Consider the following 16,319-nt stretch of genomic DNA (forward strand, 5'->3'; position numbering starts at 1 on the left):
TGCCTCATTTCAGAGGCTGAAGAGCTCTTAAATATTACAGATTATTTATCTGAATAAATTTCAGAGAAAGACCATAGAGTCTGCCACTTTGACACTCATCTTCTTTACTATCCCCTCACTGATCAAGTTTCAGAAGTTTATCAGGATAAGAATTTTTTTTAAATGTACATGATCTGCTCAGTTACTTGGGGTGAAATCCAATTCCATTAAAATCAATAAGAGTTTTGCAATTAGCATCAGTGGGGACAGGATTTCACGCTTAGCCTTCATTCTCTTGTGGCCAAAGGAATGAAGACCAGTGGAGTATAATAAGGTAGCTGGCTTGAATTTCCCCACCTATATTCTTACACTAGAAGAGTGCAGTTAGGGTGACTTAAATGTAATGCAAAATTAGCTGACTTTCTGTATTCTTTTATATATACATATAGTGATACAGAAGGGCCAGGGAGCAGTGCTAGAGTGGTCGAGGGGAAATATATAAGCCCTAGGCTCATTAAGGTATGATTCCCTGTAGACTAGGGAGGGTTGCTATAGGTTAATTGAAGTACCTGTAGTCAATTAAGGCCCTGTCAGGAACCTAATAAAGCCCCCTGCTCCAGGCAGTCAGAGGAGGAGGAAGGAGAGAGGACTGGAGCTTGGAGGTGTGTTGTGAGAGCTGAAAGACCAGAGAACTGAAGTAAGGGAGACTCCCTCCCCCAGTGCCTAAGGACTGAAGGTTCCCTACCGAAGGGGGTAAAAACCTGCAGGAGTTGAGAGGGGCTGGGGTTGAGCAGGGGCAAGGGGTGGCATCTTAGCCCCCCATCAAGAAAAGTGCAGGAGCCACCATACTAACATTTACTTTATGTTCAGTGTGCCAAATGGTGATCTTCCACTATTTCATGGGGTATGACTGTAGTTTTCTGTGACCAAAGGATCATGATCCTTTACTGTAATGAGAGAAAAGAAAAATTCTTAAGCAGCTCTATTGAAAGTTAACTTTTTGTCCTTGAGATATTCCCTCTATTTTTCAAAAGGAGAGAATGAACTCTGTAGTCTTTCCTGGATACAAGGTTCAAGTACCATTTTTGTACTACCCAACTGGTTTTGGTCAGATATTTGAGTAGTTTCCAGTCCTTCATCTACATATGCCACTAGATATAATGCCCTGAACAGTCTGGGAATGTGGCCATTTGTTAAATCTTGCTGGTGTCAGCTTTAAATTGTGCTAGCTTGAGTCTTAATTTTTATTTGTCTAACTATTAGTTCTACTGTTAATCAAAAAAAATTGAAAAGGCTCATCTTTATTTGTATTTAATTGTTGAATTAAAAGCCAACAAAGAAATGCACCAAAGAAAGTACTAACATTTAGGATGGTGGGTTAATGAGCCCTAAGGATTACAATTACTAGCACTTCTATTTAAATGTTAGCTCTGCTTTCCTTCATTTTATTTTGGATTTACACTTAAAATAAAAAAGAGCTCTATAATCTGAAAATCATTGTTGTACCACTACCATAAGTGTCATCTGTTGCATTACATCATGTAGTGTTGCACCATCATGAGACAATAATACAACCCAATCCAGCTGTATTACAACACACACATCTAGATATCACATACATAATAGAGATGTTCATGAGATAAATAAAAGAGCCAGGAGATAAATGAATATATCATTACCTTTACCCTCTGTCCTCTAAACAAACTCTTGGGTTTACTCAGCTTTCCAATCTACTTTAATCTTCAAACAGCTGCCATTTATTAAAAAATCTGGCTGACACAGAAAGGTTGCCTCTCCACCAAATGTGGGATTTCTCCCACAAAACTTCAGCTGTGCAAGGCCCATGACAGTCAAGTCACAGTCCTACAACAGTGACAGATTGTCTAGACAGAAAGATGGCACCACTTTAAAGTCAATGGAACGATGCCAATTTATACCAGCTGAGGGTCTGGCCTGTCATCTATTTACTCCTTTAAGTATTTCTTACCCTGCTTCTAGGACTCAAGATGAGAGGAGAGGAGGAACCTACAAAGCTCAGGCTGAATATTACAAACGTACCTATTAATGGGACTAATCTAAAGCACAGTGAAATCAAAGTAAAGGCTGCAATTGGCTTTGAACCAGGCCCTATATGGAGGTCCTTCAGTGTTATCGAGTTTTTGAATTATTGACTGTGGAACATTGGGTTTAATATTTATATGAGGCTCTCAAACATTATAGGGCCTTTTATATTATTGCTACACTGTGGATTGGCTTGTAGGAAGGCCACTAACTATTGACTGCATCCGATGAAGTGAGCTGTAGCTCACGGAAAGCTTATGCTCAAATAAATTTGTTAGTCTCTAAGGTGCCACAAGTACTCCTTTTCTTTTTGCAAATACAGACTAACACGGCTGCTACTCTGAAACCTAACTATTGACTGCAATCCTTAATATTTGGACAAGTGCCTAGGGTTCAGGCAGGCACTCTTTGGAAGCTGAAAGTAACGTGACAGATAAATAAATAAAAACACAGAATAGAAGCATGGAGTCAGATAGTCCCCAACATTGCCCAAATATAAGCAGGATCAAATAAGCTCCCCAGTTGCCAGTACATATGTGGGAATAAGAGCAAAATGTATGTGTAGTGGCTAGTTTACCACATGCTCTTACTGTATATGTTTTTTTTGTGTGTGTTTGGCCTGTTTTCTATGTGCTTGTGTGAATTATGACTATAAGAGAAGGAAGGAAACTAACCCCAACACAGCAAAAAGAACACAGGAGAGCAGAATAAACCAGCCCCAATGTACATTTTTTCTAAACTAGGGGCAAAAATGTATGTCAGAGCATGCAGGAAACCAACCCCAACGTAGCAAAAGTACATAAACTTTCTAATGATGGCAGAATCTCAATAGATTTGGAGACTGGTTTGGAGACTGGACCAAATTTCCTGCCCATTCAGGCTCCATAGTCTCCTCCACCACAGCCTGCACCAACCTAAAATAGTAGAACAGTGCACTAGATGGACTACGAACATCATTCATTTGTCCTATGTTCCCTCTCCTGGATTTGTATGTAGATTCCCTTATGATCTAGATCCAGGCTGGATTTGTCCAGTTCTATGTTATTGGATCCAAACGCCCTGAAGGATAGGTAGTTTTTTGCTTTGGAGTATAGGTTTGGGCCCATCTCTAATAATGTAATACATATTAACGTTGTCACTCTATCCCAAAATGCTTTACAGTGTTAAATAATACAGTTTAAATTAAATAATAGATAAAGGCAGCAGGAGAGAGAAATTAAGAGGTATAGGGAAGGGAGAAAAGATGTTTTTAAATTAGATTTGAAATGAGAAGGGGAATCAGTGAGGCAGAGAAACAGCTGAAATCTGATTCAGATGGCAGGAGCTGTGGAGAAGAAGGCTCTTGTACCGAGAAGGGTGAGATTTTCTGAAGGGATTGAGTGAAGGCCAATGCTAAAAATAACAGGCCAGATTCTTGTGTCAGTTACACTGGTGTAAATCTGTAGTAACTAAAATCAGAATCTAGCCTAATATATTTTAAATGACAAGTAAATTTTTCACTAGAAGATTTTTTAGAGATTGTTATGTTGAAACCAACCAGAAACTAGTGCCACTTTCAAATAAAACACATCCCTCTCTATATATGGTCAGTCACTGTGACAGACAGACTTTAACCTGTCAATAATTATACTTGATACAGAGCAGAAATACTGATAATGGAAACTATACATAAGTGTAAATTCCATTGCTTTAAAGACAGACTAGGCTTCAGTCTATCTAGCACCTTGGGTTATCAATACTGGCACAAAAACTATCCAAACATCCTTGACCCTTTAAGCTGACTGAGGTGCAGGCAAGGAACATAAAATGCTAGGTTTTGAAAGAGGAAATTAGGAAATAATTCCAGAGCTTGACAGGGGGATGTTAGATGATTTTGGGGACAGCTACCTTTGAATGGAGAACAGAAACTCTTCCCCCACCCACTGAGGTTACATCAGGTCAAATATTACATTGTTGAAATGCTAATCTTGACTGTCAGGCATGATGTGAAAATTAATTCTGCCACACCTTTCATACCAAACATGGCCATGGACACACAGAAGGTGTGTGTCTGACCACTAGGGTGACTGGGAGGATCATGGAAGAAAAAAGGTAAATTTGCTCTCTAGAAATGTAAGACTCTGTTACTTCCCTGCAATCAAGCCAATTCTATCTGTCAGACTTCACTGAGTGTAAGACTAGATATATATGTTGTTTAATTAGTTTTAATCTGATCTTCTTTCTCTATTCTTAATAAATCTTGTTTTAATTAGGGTATTGGCATATCAGACCTTTATTCTCATTCATACAACTCTGGCAGTATAGAAGATCCTTCAAGCGCGCACAAATTACATCAGTGTAACTGAGAATTCAGGCCTGAGACTGTTTGGGAATTTCATGCATATCATCCCAGAAAGAGAAAACGGCCTTTAACCTCCAGGAAAAGATAGTGAAGGGAAGGTGTCAGAAATCTCCTTCCCCTTCTTGGGATCCACAGTCAAAAGGACCCAGGCTATCGACTCCTCAGCAATAAGGTGCATCTCTTTCAGGACAGCAGTCCCAGAGATACATATGCAAAAAGTCTAATGACCATGGATGAGGACATGAGCTGTGTATATTGTCATAACTCTACTGAAGTCATGCTTTCTCCTCATTCTTGGATCTCAGGCATTGAGGCTGATTTACACCAAATAAGAATCTGTCCCTTGCCAGTTTAAGGGGCCAAAGGCAACACTTACCAATGTATCTCTGCTAACACAGTATCTCTAGTACCTTTGTTATTTATGTATCCCTTCTGCTGTTGTTTCAAAAGGAAAAGTAAGAGAACTCAAGACCAGTGGCCAATATTCATCGCTGATGTAACACCAAAGTAGTTATACGAGGAATTAATTTGGCCCCATATATTTGAGATTGAAAACCAAGACATATAAGTGTCCCTCTTCTAAAATGCTCTGTACCACACAATCGCTCTTAAAGTGGTTGCTCTAGAGCAGGACTGTGGAATCCAGTAGGCTGATGTGGCGTGGCTTGCACTTAACTCGCTAGATCCTACATCTGTTTGTTGGATAAATACAGGATTTTAGCCTGTAATGCTGACAAAGAGCATCCTTTGGTGCAAGTTAAATCAGACCCCTGTGCAGATGCACAAGGGAGGATGAAGGTGAAAAGAGCCTTCTTCCCACTGTGCAAGTCCCAGGCTTTGATTAGTACAGAGACTGCTACCAACTACCATACTCTGGGATGGATGCAAGCCACCACAGAGAGCACAGGGAGGGGCAGGTGAAAACAGGGCCACGGTCCTACCCACCCAGGTAACCAACTGCTGACAGAAGAGCATGCTGGTAGTGGAGCAGGTGTATTCTCCTGTACCCCTCATCATTTCTGGAGACATTGTGCCTTCCTAGGGTTCAGCATTTCTCACAGGCTTGTGCCTTGAAGAAACAATCTGGCCCTTAATCAGTGCTTACCTTCATTTTAAAACACAAAGAAAAAGCAAAGACATAGGGCCAAATTCACACCTGGTGAAAATGGATGCAAATCAGTTGATTTCACTGGAGTGTGGGGTAACCAGATATCCTGATTTTATAGGGACAGTCCCAATTTTTGGGTCTTTTTCTTATATCCTATTACCCCCCACCCCCGTCCCGATTTTTCACACTTGCTGTCTGGTCACCCTACTGGAGTGGCACCAGTTCATACCAGGTCTGGATTGTCCCCTAAACTCCATGTATTTGACTGAGTTCTCTATACTTCTTCCAAGTAATGTTTTATTTTACTTTGCTGACCCTTATGGAAAAGGCCTATCAATTTTTTTATGAATGAAATCAATAGCTACATAGAATTTAGGCATCTATATCTCCCTGCTAGGTTTCTACAGAAATTGTTCTATGAACTTACAGAATTGGGTTTAAAAAGAATGTTATCCTTTCTATAGAATTTTCAAGACAACCTACAGATTTTAACAGAAAATTGTATCCCGCATCTGGAATTCTATAGGTTGGTTTAAAAATTCTTTTGAAAGGTGACTGTTCTCTATTAAACTCTTTAGGACTTTTCCATAAAGAGATTTTATGCCACTTGTGAAAGCCAAGCCTGATTCAACTAAGTGCATGCTGGGTAATCCAAAACACAAATAAAAGCCGTTGGCCAAATTTTGGACTCATTCACATTGACTTTAGTGGGACTTGCATATGATGAGATGAGAGAAGAATCTGAAATTCTTGGGTGCATGTTCTATAGAGATGATTAACTAAAGGCATCACTTCCCAAACATTAAAGCCCTGGTCCATTGAAATCAATGGCAAAACTCCCATTGATTTAATGGGGCCAGCATTTCACCCTAAATCTTCAAAACTATTCACTGTCTGCTTACCTTAAATATTTTCTACCAACTTTTGTTTCCAGATTGGAAGAGCTGTATCTCCTACAATACACACTAACAGCTTTTTTCTCTCTCTTTTTTCCAAGATTACAGATAGAGAGGTGTTGAAAATAAACTAGACCAGATGGCCATGGGATTCCATTACTTATTTAATGCCTCAAATACCATTTCTCTTCTAATATGATATGACATTTCACATGTACAAGTTTTTCTTTCATATTAGTGAGTTCATTTCAATAAATTCAATATGTATATTACTAATTTGAAATGAAAAATTTAACATATAGCTCCTGCAATTAACTGGGTGCTGTAGATTTTTTTTAATCTCTGTTAAGAATTTACCCCTCCTTTTGCCAACTTCCACTACAAAGATTGTGAGCTCTTTCAGGCAGGGACCATCTTTTTTGTTCTGCATTTGTACAGTAACAAGCACAATGGGGTCCTGGTCCATGACTGGAAGTCCCAGATGCTACTGCAATACAAATAATGAATAATAAGAATGATGCTAATAATGACTAATGACAGGGCTATTACAACAGAGAATCTGTTAATACAAACCTTAAGAGGTACTAATAAGATAAGCCCTTTTAGGTGTTAAGCCATATACAATATGCACAGAAATGCTGTTCTTGTGTTTGAAATCAGAGTAAGCCGTACTTGCTGTGCTCGTGTTCACTTTTAACTTAGTGTTGGAAAGTAATGAGAAGGTTTCTGCTTCTTCTCAAAATGTCACTTTTCTTTTCATCAACTCAAAGGTGCAGCATCTATCATTATTTGTCATCAGAGTGCTTGTATCTGGCAGTGGTGGATAAGAGTACAGAAACTATGGACTAACAGACTTTGGAAATGTGACTTGCATCAAGGTGACTGAATTCAAAAAGAATATTTCATTGTTGTATAGGATTTATTGCTCTATTGGTCATACAATATTATGTTCCCACTCTGACGGGACAGGCACACAGACATGCCCTGGAAAAATAATGTAAAGCCACTCCACACCAAGTAACTTGACAGTTACTTTCTGCCAGCAGCAAAAAAACAACAGAACAATAAATCTGCAGCTGGCCTAGCTGTGAAGGTGTGAAGTATGGGGACTGGGTGGGATTTGCACCTCAAAAAAAGCATATTCTACATTCAATGAAACATATGTGGTTCATTTTGGCCAAAATCTATATGAAATTCTGCACACAGCCCCTGTACAAACTGCCCTACCTTGGAGGTAGAATACATAAGACATACAGGTACATGCAACTGCTGCTATAGGCTGACATTGGCCTGTATAAAAGGAAGTATTGCATAGTTGAAACTACAAAAATGTGTTGGAGGAGGACCAGGAAGGAGAATTTTATTCAACAAAAAAGCTGAACTCAGATGAGAGGCAAGCTTTTTAAAAAATTAGCCTGGGTCTCTGTCGCACTTGTTCATTTCCTTTCTCCTTTTTACTTCACTCTATCCTTTCCTCGGTCTTCAGTTTATTCCTCCCATTTTTCTATATCATGCAATATTTTCTCCTCCTTTCCTTCTCTGTCCCCTCAAACCTCTTTTCTTTTTTTCTTTCCCTAGCCTGTGTTCTCTTCCTCCTTCCCCCAAGTTTTCAATAACTTCTTTCCCTCTCTCATGTTCTCCTTCCCCCTCTCTCTGTACTCTCCACATCTTTACCTTTCCTCACATCAAAAGTTCTCACACACACTCTCCTCCCTCACCCATAAAATCACAGAGGTTTTCTCATGCTTCCCATCCCAAAATCTCCCTGTCTCTTGTTCTTCCCACCTACACAAGTGGGATACCACCACATTAAACTCTTGTCTTTTCAAACCCATCACTTTAACCTTGACCTAGAACTGAAATGCTCTTTGGGCATATGGTGCTTTGGACCTCAAACTCTCAAGTTAATCAATGTAAGTGCAGGAGTCTGACATGCAGATCAGTTTGCAGGACTGAGGCCTTAAGATCATTCAGTCCTTCCTGGGATTGTTCACAACAAAACCAGCCTATTCAGAGTTTGCTAAAACTACAGCACAGACTTTGTGTCGATTATGATCAAAAGTCAACAACCTTTTTAAACTGAAGCCTTGCTATCTGAGCTGAAGCATGGTACTAGAAAGACTACAGCTGCTTCAAATGATGGGCTCCTTTAATCACTTGATTCAGCTCTCATTGAGATCAATGAGAGCCTTTCCATTTACTTTGATGGAACTTGGATGGAATTTTCCAACTGAAGATAAGGAAGCAAAGCCTAAACCTAATGGGCCAATATTCTTCTCTCAGTTACAGTGGGCATGAATCTGAAGTCGTTCCACTGAACTGAAGACAAACGCTGGGTTTACAGTGTTGTAAATGAGAGCAGCATTTGACCCAAACAGAGGTGCTGAATTCAAATCCTGTTCAAGTTCACTTCTACAGGTGAAATGCAATGTGGCCTTTCAAACTTTGGCAAGCTATATAGTGCAGTATGTGTTCCTAGAGAGGCAAAGATAAACAAGGGAACTTAACACAGTTCTGGAAATAGAGACAGGCTCCTTATATTGCAATAAATATTAGCCATGCTTCCTGAAAAAAATGTGGAAGGACTTGAGACCAGCTTTTGATATACACTTAAAAATTCTTGACATCTTTATGAACAGAGGGTGCACAGAGAATCTTGCTGAGAGGCTAAACCTCACATGGAAGGAGGACTACTTGTGCGATGAAAGACTGCTTATGTAAGTAAAGCTGTCCAGGATCCAGCCCTATGTGTCTGTGTTGATCTTGCATCATAAAAATTGATTAGGTATTAATTATAAATGTTTTTAAGGGTAAGTAAATGAAGAGTGCCTTGCCATAAGCCTCCTTTCTGCAGATCCAGTAGCATAAAGGGTGTCTTGGGGCATTCTGAAGAAGGCAGCTAAGGATTCCCTCAGGGTAGGGGAATACTCAGTTACACCAGCTTAATGCAGCTTGGTCTCCCAACCCTCAGGGCACTTGGGGAAGGGAGGGACATGCTACAGACAGCAAGGGATCACAGCAGTCCAGAGATCCCGGGGACAGCTCATACAGAGCTGTTCCAGCCAGTGTAGGTTAGAGCAGGCCTGGATTGTGGGGAGCAAAATGGTACCACCACCACCTCCGCCACTCACCCTACCTCCAGCTCCATGGCATATTTGATGATTGAGCCCATTATGTTTAATGAAAGAAAAAAAGACCCAATCCTTCAACCATTACTTATGTAAACAGTCCTATTGGGCTAGATTCTGAAGTCCTTACTCAGTCCTTGTCATCAATGAGATTTTTGTCTGTGCAAGGATTGAGTAAGAATGTCAAGATTTGGCCCACTGATGATACAAAATTGGGAAGCATCGTCAATACAGAGGAGGAGCAGAATGTTACACAGAAAGATATGAGGTACTCTGAAGAGTGGCTGACAGAATATGGGAAGAAATTCAATCGTACAAAGTGCAAGGTCATGCATTTCGCATCCAATAATAAGAATATCTGCACCAACCTGGGAGTTCATCAGTAGGACGTGACAGAGGACTAGAGAGACCTGGGTGTGTGGGTTCGTCAAAGGATGACTATGACTCACCAGTGTGATGTGGCTATGAAAAAGGCAAATGTGATCCTAGGATGTAGTAAGCAAGGCATTTCCAGTAGAGATAAAGTATTAATGCCATCGTACAAAACACTGGTAAGACCTCATTTGGATTACTGTGTACGATTATGGTCTACCAGGAAAGATTAATTCAAACTGGGACAAGTGTAGGTGTAACCCTTCTGCCTGTCAGAGTTGGCAGCAACAAGGGTCGGGTTCAGTATCTAGGGGTTCCATTCCAATAACACAATGCAAAACCGGCTCGAGCCCCCACCCAGTGACCTGGGACAAATATATACCACCCCCGCTGGGCGCCTTCAAGAGGAAATACTTCCCCTCTCGCAAGCACAGAGTCTGAGTGTAGCAAAAGCCTTTTAATAACAGAGAGAAACAATGTGGCATTATGTTGGGGAAACACCACCAACAGGATTCATAACACAACCCATGAGCAAAAACTCCACCCCAAGCAAATTGGGGTGTGTCCTTTCCCTTTGGTTCTTGAGTCCAGCAACCCAAAATCACCCAAAGTCCCAAAAGTCCAACAACCCAAAAGTCTCTGTCCCTGGTCAGGGCAACCCCAGAGTTCAAAAGTTTATTTGCAGAGTTTTACCTCCCAACCTGGGTGGAGATGGGGGTGTTAAGGGGCACCTTACGTGGTCCAAAGCTGTTTGCCCCACCTTTCCATGGGGCTCTGCTCCGCTCCGCTTCACCAGCCATCCCACAAATCACTCCACTCTGCCAGCCGCCCCCATGAGCTGCTCTAGGCAGCCGACAAACTGCTCTGCTCTGCCAGCCATCTGCATACAGCTCTGCTCCAAGAGCCACTCTGCTCTGCCAGCCGTCCTGCACACAGCTCTGCTCCACCAGCTGCTCTGCCCTGCCAGCTGTCCCACAAATGGCTCGGCTCTGCTCTGCCAGCCATCCCGCAAAATGCTCTGCAATATATCTTCAGGCTCCTCCACTACTTAACACAACACTCGGTGATTTCAGCTGTTAGGAAGTTTAGCTCTTTTGTGATTTCAGCTTGTAGTAGGGGAGCCTTAGTACTGGTGCACCATTGGCCCAAAGTGAATTCAGCTCAGCAGCCTGAAACTAGACTCCTAATGGAATCAAAATTAGCTCTGATATTCCACAACGGACAGAGAAGGAAGTGCAATTAGCATGTAAGGCCCTTACCAGGAAGCCTTTACCATCAAGTATTAATATCTGCCCCCAGCCTCTCTCTCTTCACTGGGTTTTTGGAACCCATGACCCCTGCCTAGAGAGTGCTGCTTAGTTGATGGTGAGTCCCTCCATCATAACAAAAGGCCAAGTACAGTTCCACTGTCCTTGATTCACATAATCAGGATAATAACAGTTTATTCCTGCCCCAATAACAGAGAAACTGGGACTCCTACAGCAGCCAAAGTGACCATCTAGGCAGGGTGGGTGTGCCTATGCAAATGAGAAGTTCTTTTCCACAACCCACCATTACTTGCCACCAGATGTCAGGGTAGAGCTCATCCTGACTCTGCTTACATAGGGAAGAGCTACTAGGATGATCAGGGGACTGGAGGATATGAACATGAGAAAAGAGTGGAAGAGCTTGGCTTGTTCAGTCTAGCAAAAAGAAGGCTGAGAGGGGATACGACTTTCTATAAATACCACAGGGGTGTAGACACCAGGGAGGGTGAAAAGCTGTTTAAGCTAAAGGACAATGTTGGACAAGAACAAATGGATATAAACTGGCCATGATCAAATTCAGGCTTCAAATTAGAAGACTTCTTCTAACCATCAGAGGGGTAAAGTTCTGCGACAGCCGGATGTTGTTGGGGCAAACAATTTAATTAGTTTTCAGAGTGAGCAGGGCAAATGTATGAGTGTGATTGCATGATGGTTTCTTGTGATGGTAGGGGGCATGGCCCAGCAGCCTTGGGGCTCACTTCAAATTTATTTCTTATGTTCCTAAAGCTCATGCTTCAAGGTTTCAGCTGGCCACCTTCAGGGGTCAGGAAGAGATTCACCCCTCCCCCCCCCGCAATGCATTCTGGAAGGTTTTTTTTTTTAATCTCCTTGCTCTGAAGCATCAGGGATGACCATGGCTGGAGATGGGACACTGAGGCAGAGGCCAGCACTCTCAGGTGGCAATCTCTTAGGTGCTTGGCTGGCTAGTTCTTGCTCACATGCTCAGGGTCTCATTTATCACCAGATGTGGGATCAGAAAAGAAGTTTCCCCCAGATCAGATTGGCAGTGACTTTAGGGTTTTTTTGTCTTTCTCTGCAGCAAGCAGGTGTGAGTCACTTGCCAGGATTATCTGGATATATCTGGGTTAATCATTTCCCTGCCATTGTGGGGGTCTTGGGCACTGGAGCACCTCAGTCCCTCCTATTCTCTGCCTGTGGCATGTAATATCTAGTCTCCTGTGGGCTGCAACACTTTGGTCTCATTTTGGTTGTTGGGTTTAGTGTGCAGGTGCCGGTGGTCTGTGGTAGACAAGTGGTAAGACTAGTTGATCTAGTGATCCTTTCTGGCCTTAAACTCTCTGACTCTGATGGAACCCCTCCCATAAGTTAGGGCTGCAGGATGGGGTCTGAAGTTTGTGCATTTCAGAAGAAATGCTTCTATTTGCTGAAGACATGTCTTTCAGCTGAGAGGTATGTAAAATGTTGGTCAAAATGTGGTCTCTCAAAGGAATGCTTCACATGACCCTGATGCAGCTGTGGACTGAAGGTGATTTGTCTCTAGTATTCCAATTATGCACAGCTTAATTATCTGCTGACTAATTGCACTTGCCTTCTTGAATGTCCCCAGGTAATAGGAGCAGTGTTTTTTGTTTGTTCATTGGGCCATGAAGGCAAGTCACTCAATAGCTCATCCTTTCTGGTACTGTTTAGACAAAGGGCCCATTTAGAAGAAAACAAAATCCTGCACAAAATCTATTTTAAAATAAAAACAAAAAACTATAAGTCCCTGACTCAGGTCTCCCTGCAGTAATTAATATGTACCAGTCTCTGTGGAATTTATTTATACCCCAGGGAAGAAACAAAACTTTTTCACAGTTTAGTTTAAAATTTTTATTAATGTCAGAAAAAGTTGCAGGAATATGAGGTAAATCCTGACAGTGAGATACAGTAGCTACCTAGATCATCACATCTTGGAGGGGAGGGAGGGGATTAAAGTCAGAAAGTATCTTTGAGCTACTCTCATTGCAGAGTTCTTAAGTAAAACAATAGTGTGACGATTAACTGAGATGCCATGGCCAGGGAAGAGCCACTCTGCAAAGCAGATTGGTAGAGAAATACCCACTGCTGATCATGAATCCACCATGGGTTCCTGCTTCATGCTAGGAAACAATGAGGAGAGCCAGATTCAGGCGAGGAGGTCTTGGCAAAACAGCTCCAGAGGCTGGCAGGGATCACAAGGATTAGCACCTAGGAGCTAACCTTCAGAACACGCTTCAGTCCCTCACAGCTATTCAAAGTGCATAATTAACACAAAGTCCAAAACCCCATGATTTGAAGGGGAAATCAGCTGTTGCACTGTATCTATCCAACACATGTGCTACACCTAGGGCAAACCAATGGGATGAACTACATTTTCAGGTGGGCAAATCATGTGGCAAATCTTCATCCTTTCAGGTTTCTGAGTCTCCAGAATACTAGCAGATGTTCATCAATCTTTGACAAGCAAAAGCCTTTATAAAACTCTGATGATACACATGGGATATAATATTTACAATTCAGCACATCCCATTTCCTGAAAATACACCTTGGCCCAGCAGAGTTAAATCCCAGATATTAAAGCTTCCGTTACTATACTGTAGCTAAAATGAATTTAAAAAACAAATTTAAAAGAGGAAGTTACTCACCTTATGCAGTAACAATAGTTCTTTAATTTGTGTCTTTCTTTGGGTGTTCCACTCACTGTTCCCTCTAAGCTGTGCGTGTGTGTGCATGCACACAGATCCTTAACCCCGTGCACACAGCGAAACACCACATGCACAAAAATTTGCACAGAAGCACAACAATTTGCACAGAAGAAATTTTTTGCACACCCAGCCTGTCAAAAATTAGAGGGAACATTGGCTCCACTGTGCCATTGAGTCCCCGCCCTGATGATCAGAGAACATTGGTAGCAGCGTCTGTTAGGTCCACACATGCACTGTCCCTCCTCGTGCTCTGCCATGAGGTTAATCAGCATTGTGCACGTGAAACCTCCTCAGTTTCTTCTCCACTGCGGAGTCCCTGACAAGAACTCTGAAGTAGAGGGGTGGAGGGTAGGCCGTGGAGCACCCATAGGGACACACATCTTGAAGAACCATGGTTACTGCACAAGGTCATGACCCTTGCATGTATAGCTCTGATGAGTGGAAGGAAGTGAGCACATGCTTTCTTGACCACTCTGAGTTCAAGGAGGTTGATATGAAGACATGCTTCCATGGGTGACTACATGCCTTGTGTTGTGAGGTTGTTGAGATGTGTTCCCCATCCAAGAGGGATGTGTCAGTAGTGAGGAGTAGTAATCAGGAGCGCTCTGTGAACAGGATTACAATGTAGATGCTTTCTGGGTCCTTCCACCAGTTCAAGGATTGTTTGACCTTGGTGGGTAACGACTGAGGTTTGTCTAGGCGATCTCTGTTCAGCCTGTAAACTGAGTTGAACCATGACTGGACACACCTCAAGTCTAGCATGAGCAATCACAAATATTCCCACAATCTCATGCCCTAACAACTGAAAGCAATGTTGATATTTGAGGGCTGGTTTGCACTGTCTCTCTGAGCACGGACAGACTGAGGAATTTATGTTGTGGGAGGAGCGCTCTTGCTCAAAGAGAGTCGAGATCAGCTCCTATGAACACTAATCTCTGTACTGGGGTTAATGTTGATTTTTGGATGTTGATTTGTAGGCCCAGGCTTCTGAATAAGTCCATAGTCATGTAGGCAACCCGTAGATCTTTGTCGAAGGAATGAGCCCTGAGGAGGCAGTCAGTCAGATGGGGTAGATTATAATCCCCTAGGAACAAAGATGAGCAACAACTATGGAGAGGACCTTGGAGATTACTCTGGGAGATGATGATAGCCCGAAGGGGAGTACCCTGTACTGGTAGTGGTCCCGTCCTAGGGTAAATCCGAGGAACCGTCCATGGGAAGGTAAGACTGAAATATGGAAATAAGCATCTTGAAGGTTGAGGGCTGAGAATCATTGTTCCTGTTCCAAAGATGGAATAATCATCACTAGAGTGACCATCTTGAATTTTTGAGCTTTGCTGAACTTGTTGAGTGCTCTGAGGTCCAGTATGGGTCTCCAACCCCCCTTTTTTTCCTTGAGTATCAGGAAAAACCTTTGCCTCATACTTGCTGAGGTACTGGTTCTATGGCTCCTACATGGAAGAGGTGCTCTATCTCTTGTTGCAATAAACTCCTATGAGAAGGGTCCCTGAAGAGGGATGGTGAAGGGTGTTGTATTGGGGGAGAGAGGTGAAATAATGGGATATCCATTGTGGATGATTTCTAGCACCCATTTGTTAGATGTTATCCGTTCCCAGGTGCTGCAGAACAGAGTAAGGTGGCACCCAAAGGGTTGTGAAGGGTTGGTCAACGTCAGGTGGCATTGGAGGAAGTGGTCTGTTGATGCCCTGACCAATTGGTCGGAATTGATGTTTTGAAGTTGATGGTTGGGAAGAGGAAAGTTGTGGGCCTGATGGCTTGCGCTTTGAGAAACTGGACTTTTTCTTTTGTGACTCATAAAAACATTGAGATTGATAGTGTGCTGTACATGATTTAAGTGAGGACTGAGGACTATTTTCTTTTCTGTCCAGGTGTATAAATCCCCAATGACTGAAGGATAGCCCTGGAGTCTTTGGATGTGTGAAGGGATGTGTCTGTCTTTTCTGCAAATAATTTGGAGCCTTTGAAGAGAAGGTTCTCCATGGTTGTCTGCATCAAGCGCCGATTGAAGTGCCGTCTTGGGCTCCAGTTGTCCTTCATTAATAATGGCCCTAAACTGAGCCTTATGTGATTCCAGAAGCTGATCAATAAACAAATTGAGTGTGGAATAATTGAAGTAGTCATGTTTTGCTGTTAGCGCTTGGTAATTTGCTGTGCAGTGGCTGAAGAATAAGCCTTTCTTCCAGAAAGGTCAAGGTGTTTACAATCCCTATTGTATGGGATGGACTTCATCTGGTGTTGACGACTTCTGGAGTTCACCACATCCACAACAATTGAATTAGGGGGTGGATGGAAAAAAAATCCGTACTCTTGGTTGGGATGTAGTATTTCTTATTGGTTTGCTTCAGGTTGGCATGACCAATGCAGGGGTCTGTGATAAAAGCTTGGCTGGATCTAAGAGAGCCTCATTGATTGGGAGGGCTAC

General features: G+C 42.2%; 1 long non-coding RNA gene across 1 annotated transcript; it reads left to right on the forward strand.

The window, feature by feature from the left end:
- The first annotated feature begins 626 nt into the window (after nucleotides 1-626).
- Nucleotides 627-15,994, forward strand: LOC119852487. The gene is made up of 4 exons (XR_005291669.2): nucleotides 627-676; nucleotides 7,156-7,263; nucleotides 9,025-9,102; nucleotides 15,766-15,994. It is a non-coding gene; the product is annotated as an uncharacterized LOC119852487 (long non-coding RNA).
- The last annotated feature ends 325 nt before the right edge of the window (nucleotides 15,995-16,319 follow it).

Source organism: Dermochelys coriacea, chromosome 3 (genome assembly GCF_009764565.3).
Source record: "Dermochelys coriacea isolate rDerCor1 chromosome 3, rDerCor1.pri.v4, whole genome shotgun sequence".
Classification (NCBI taxonomy): Eukaryota; Metazoa; Chordata; order Testudines; family Dermochelyidae; genus Dermochelys; species Dermochelys coriacea.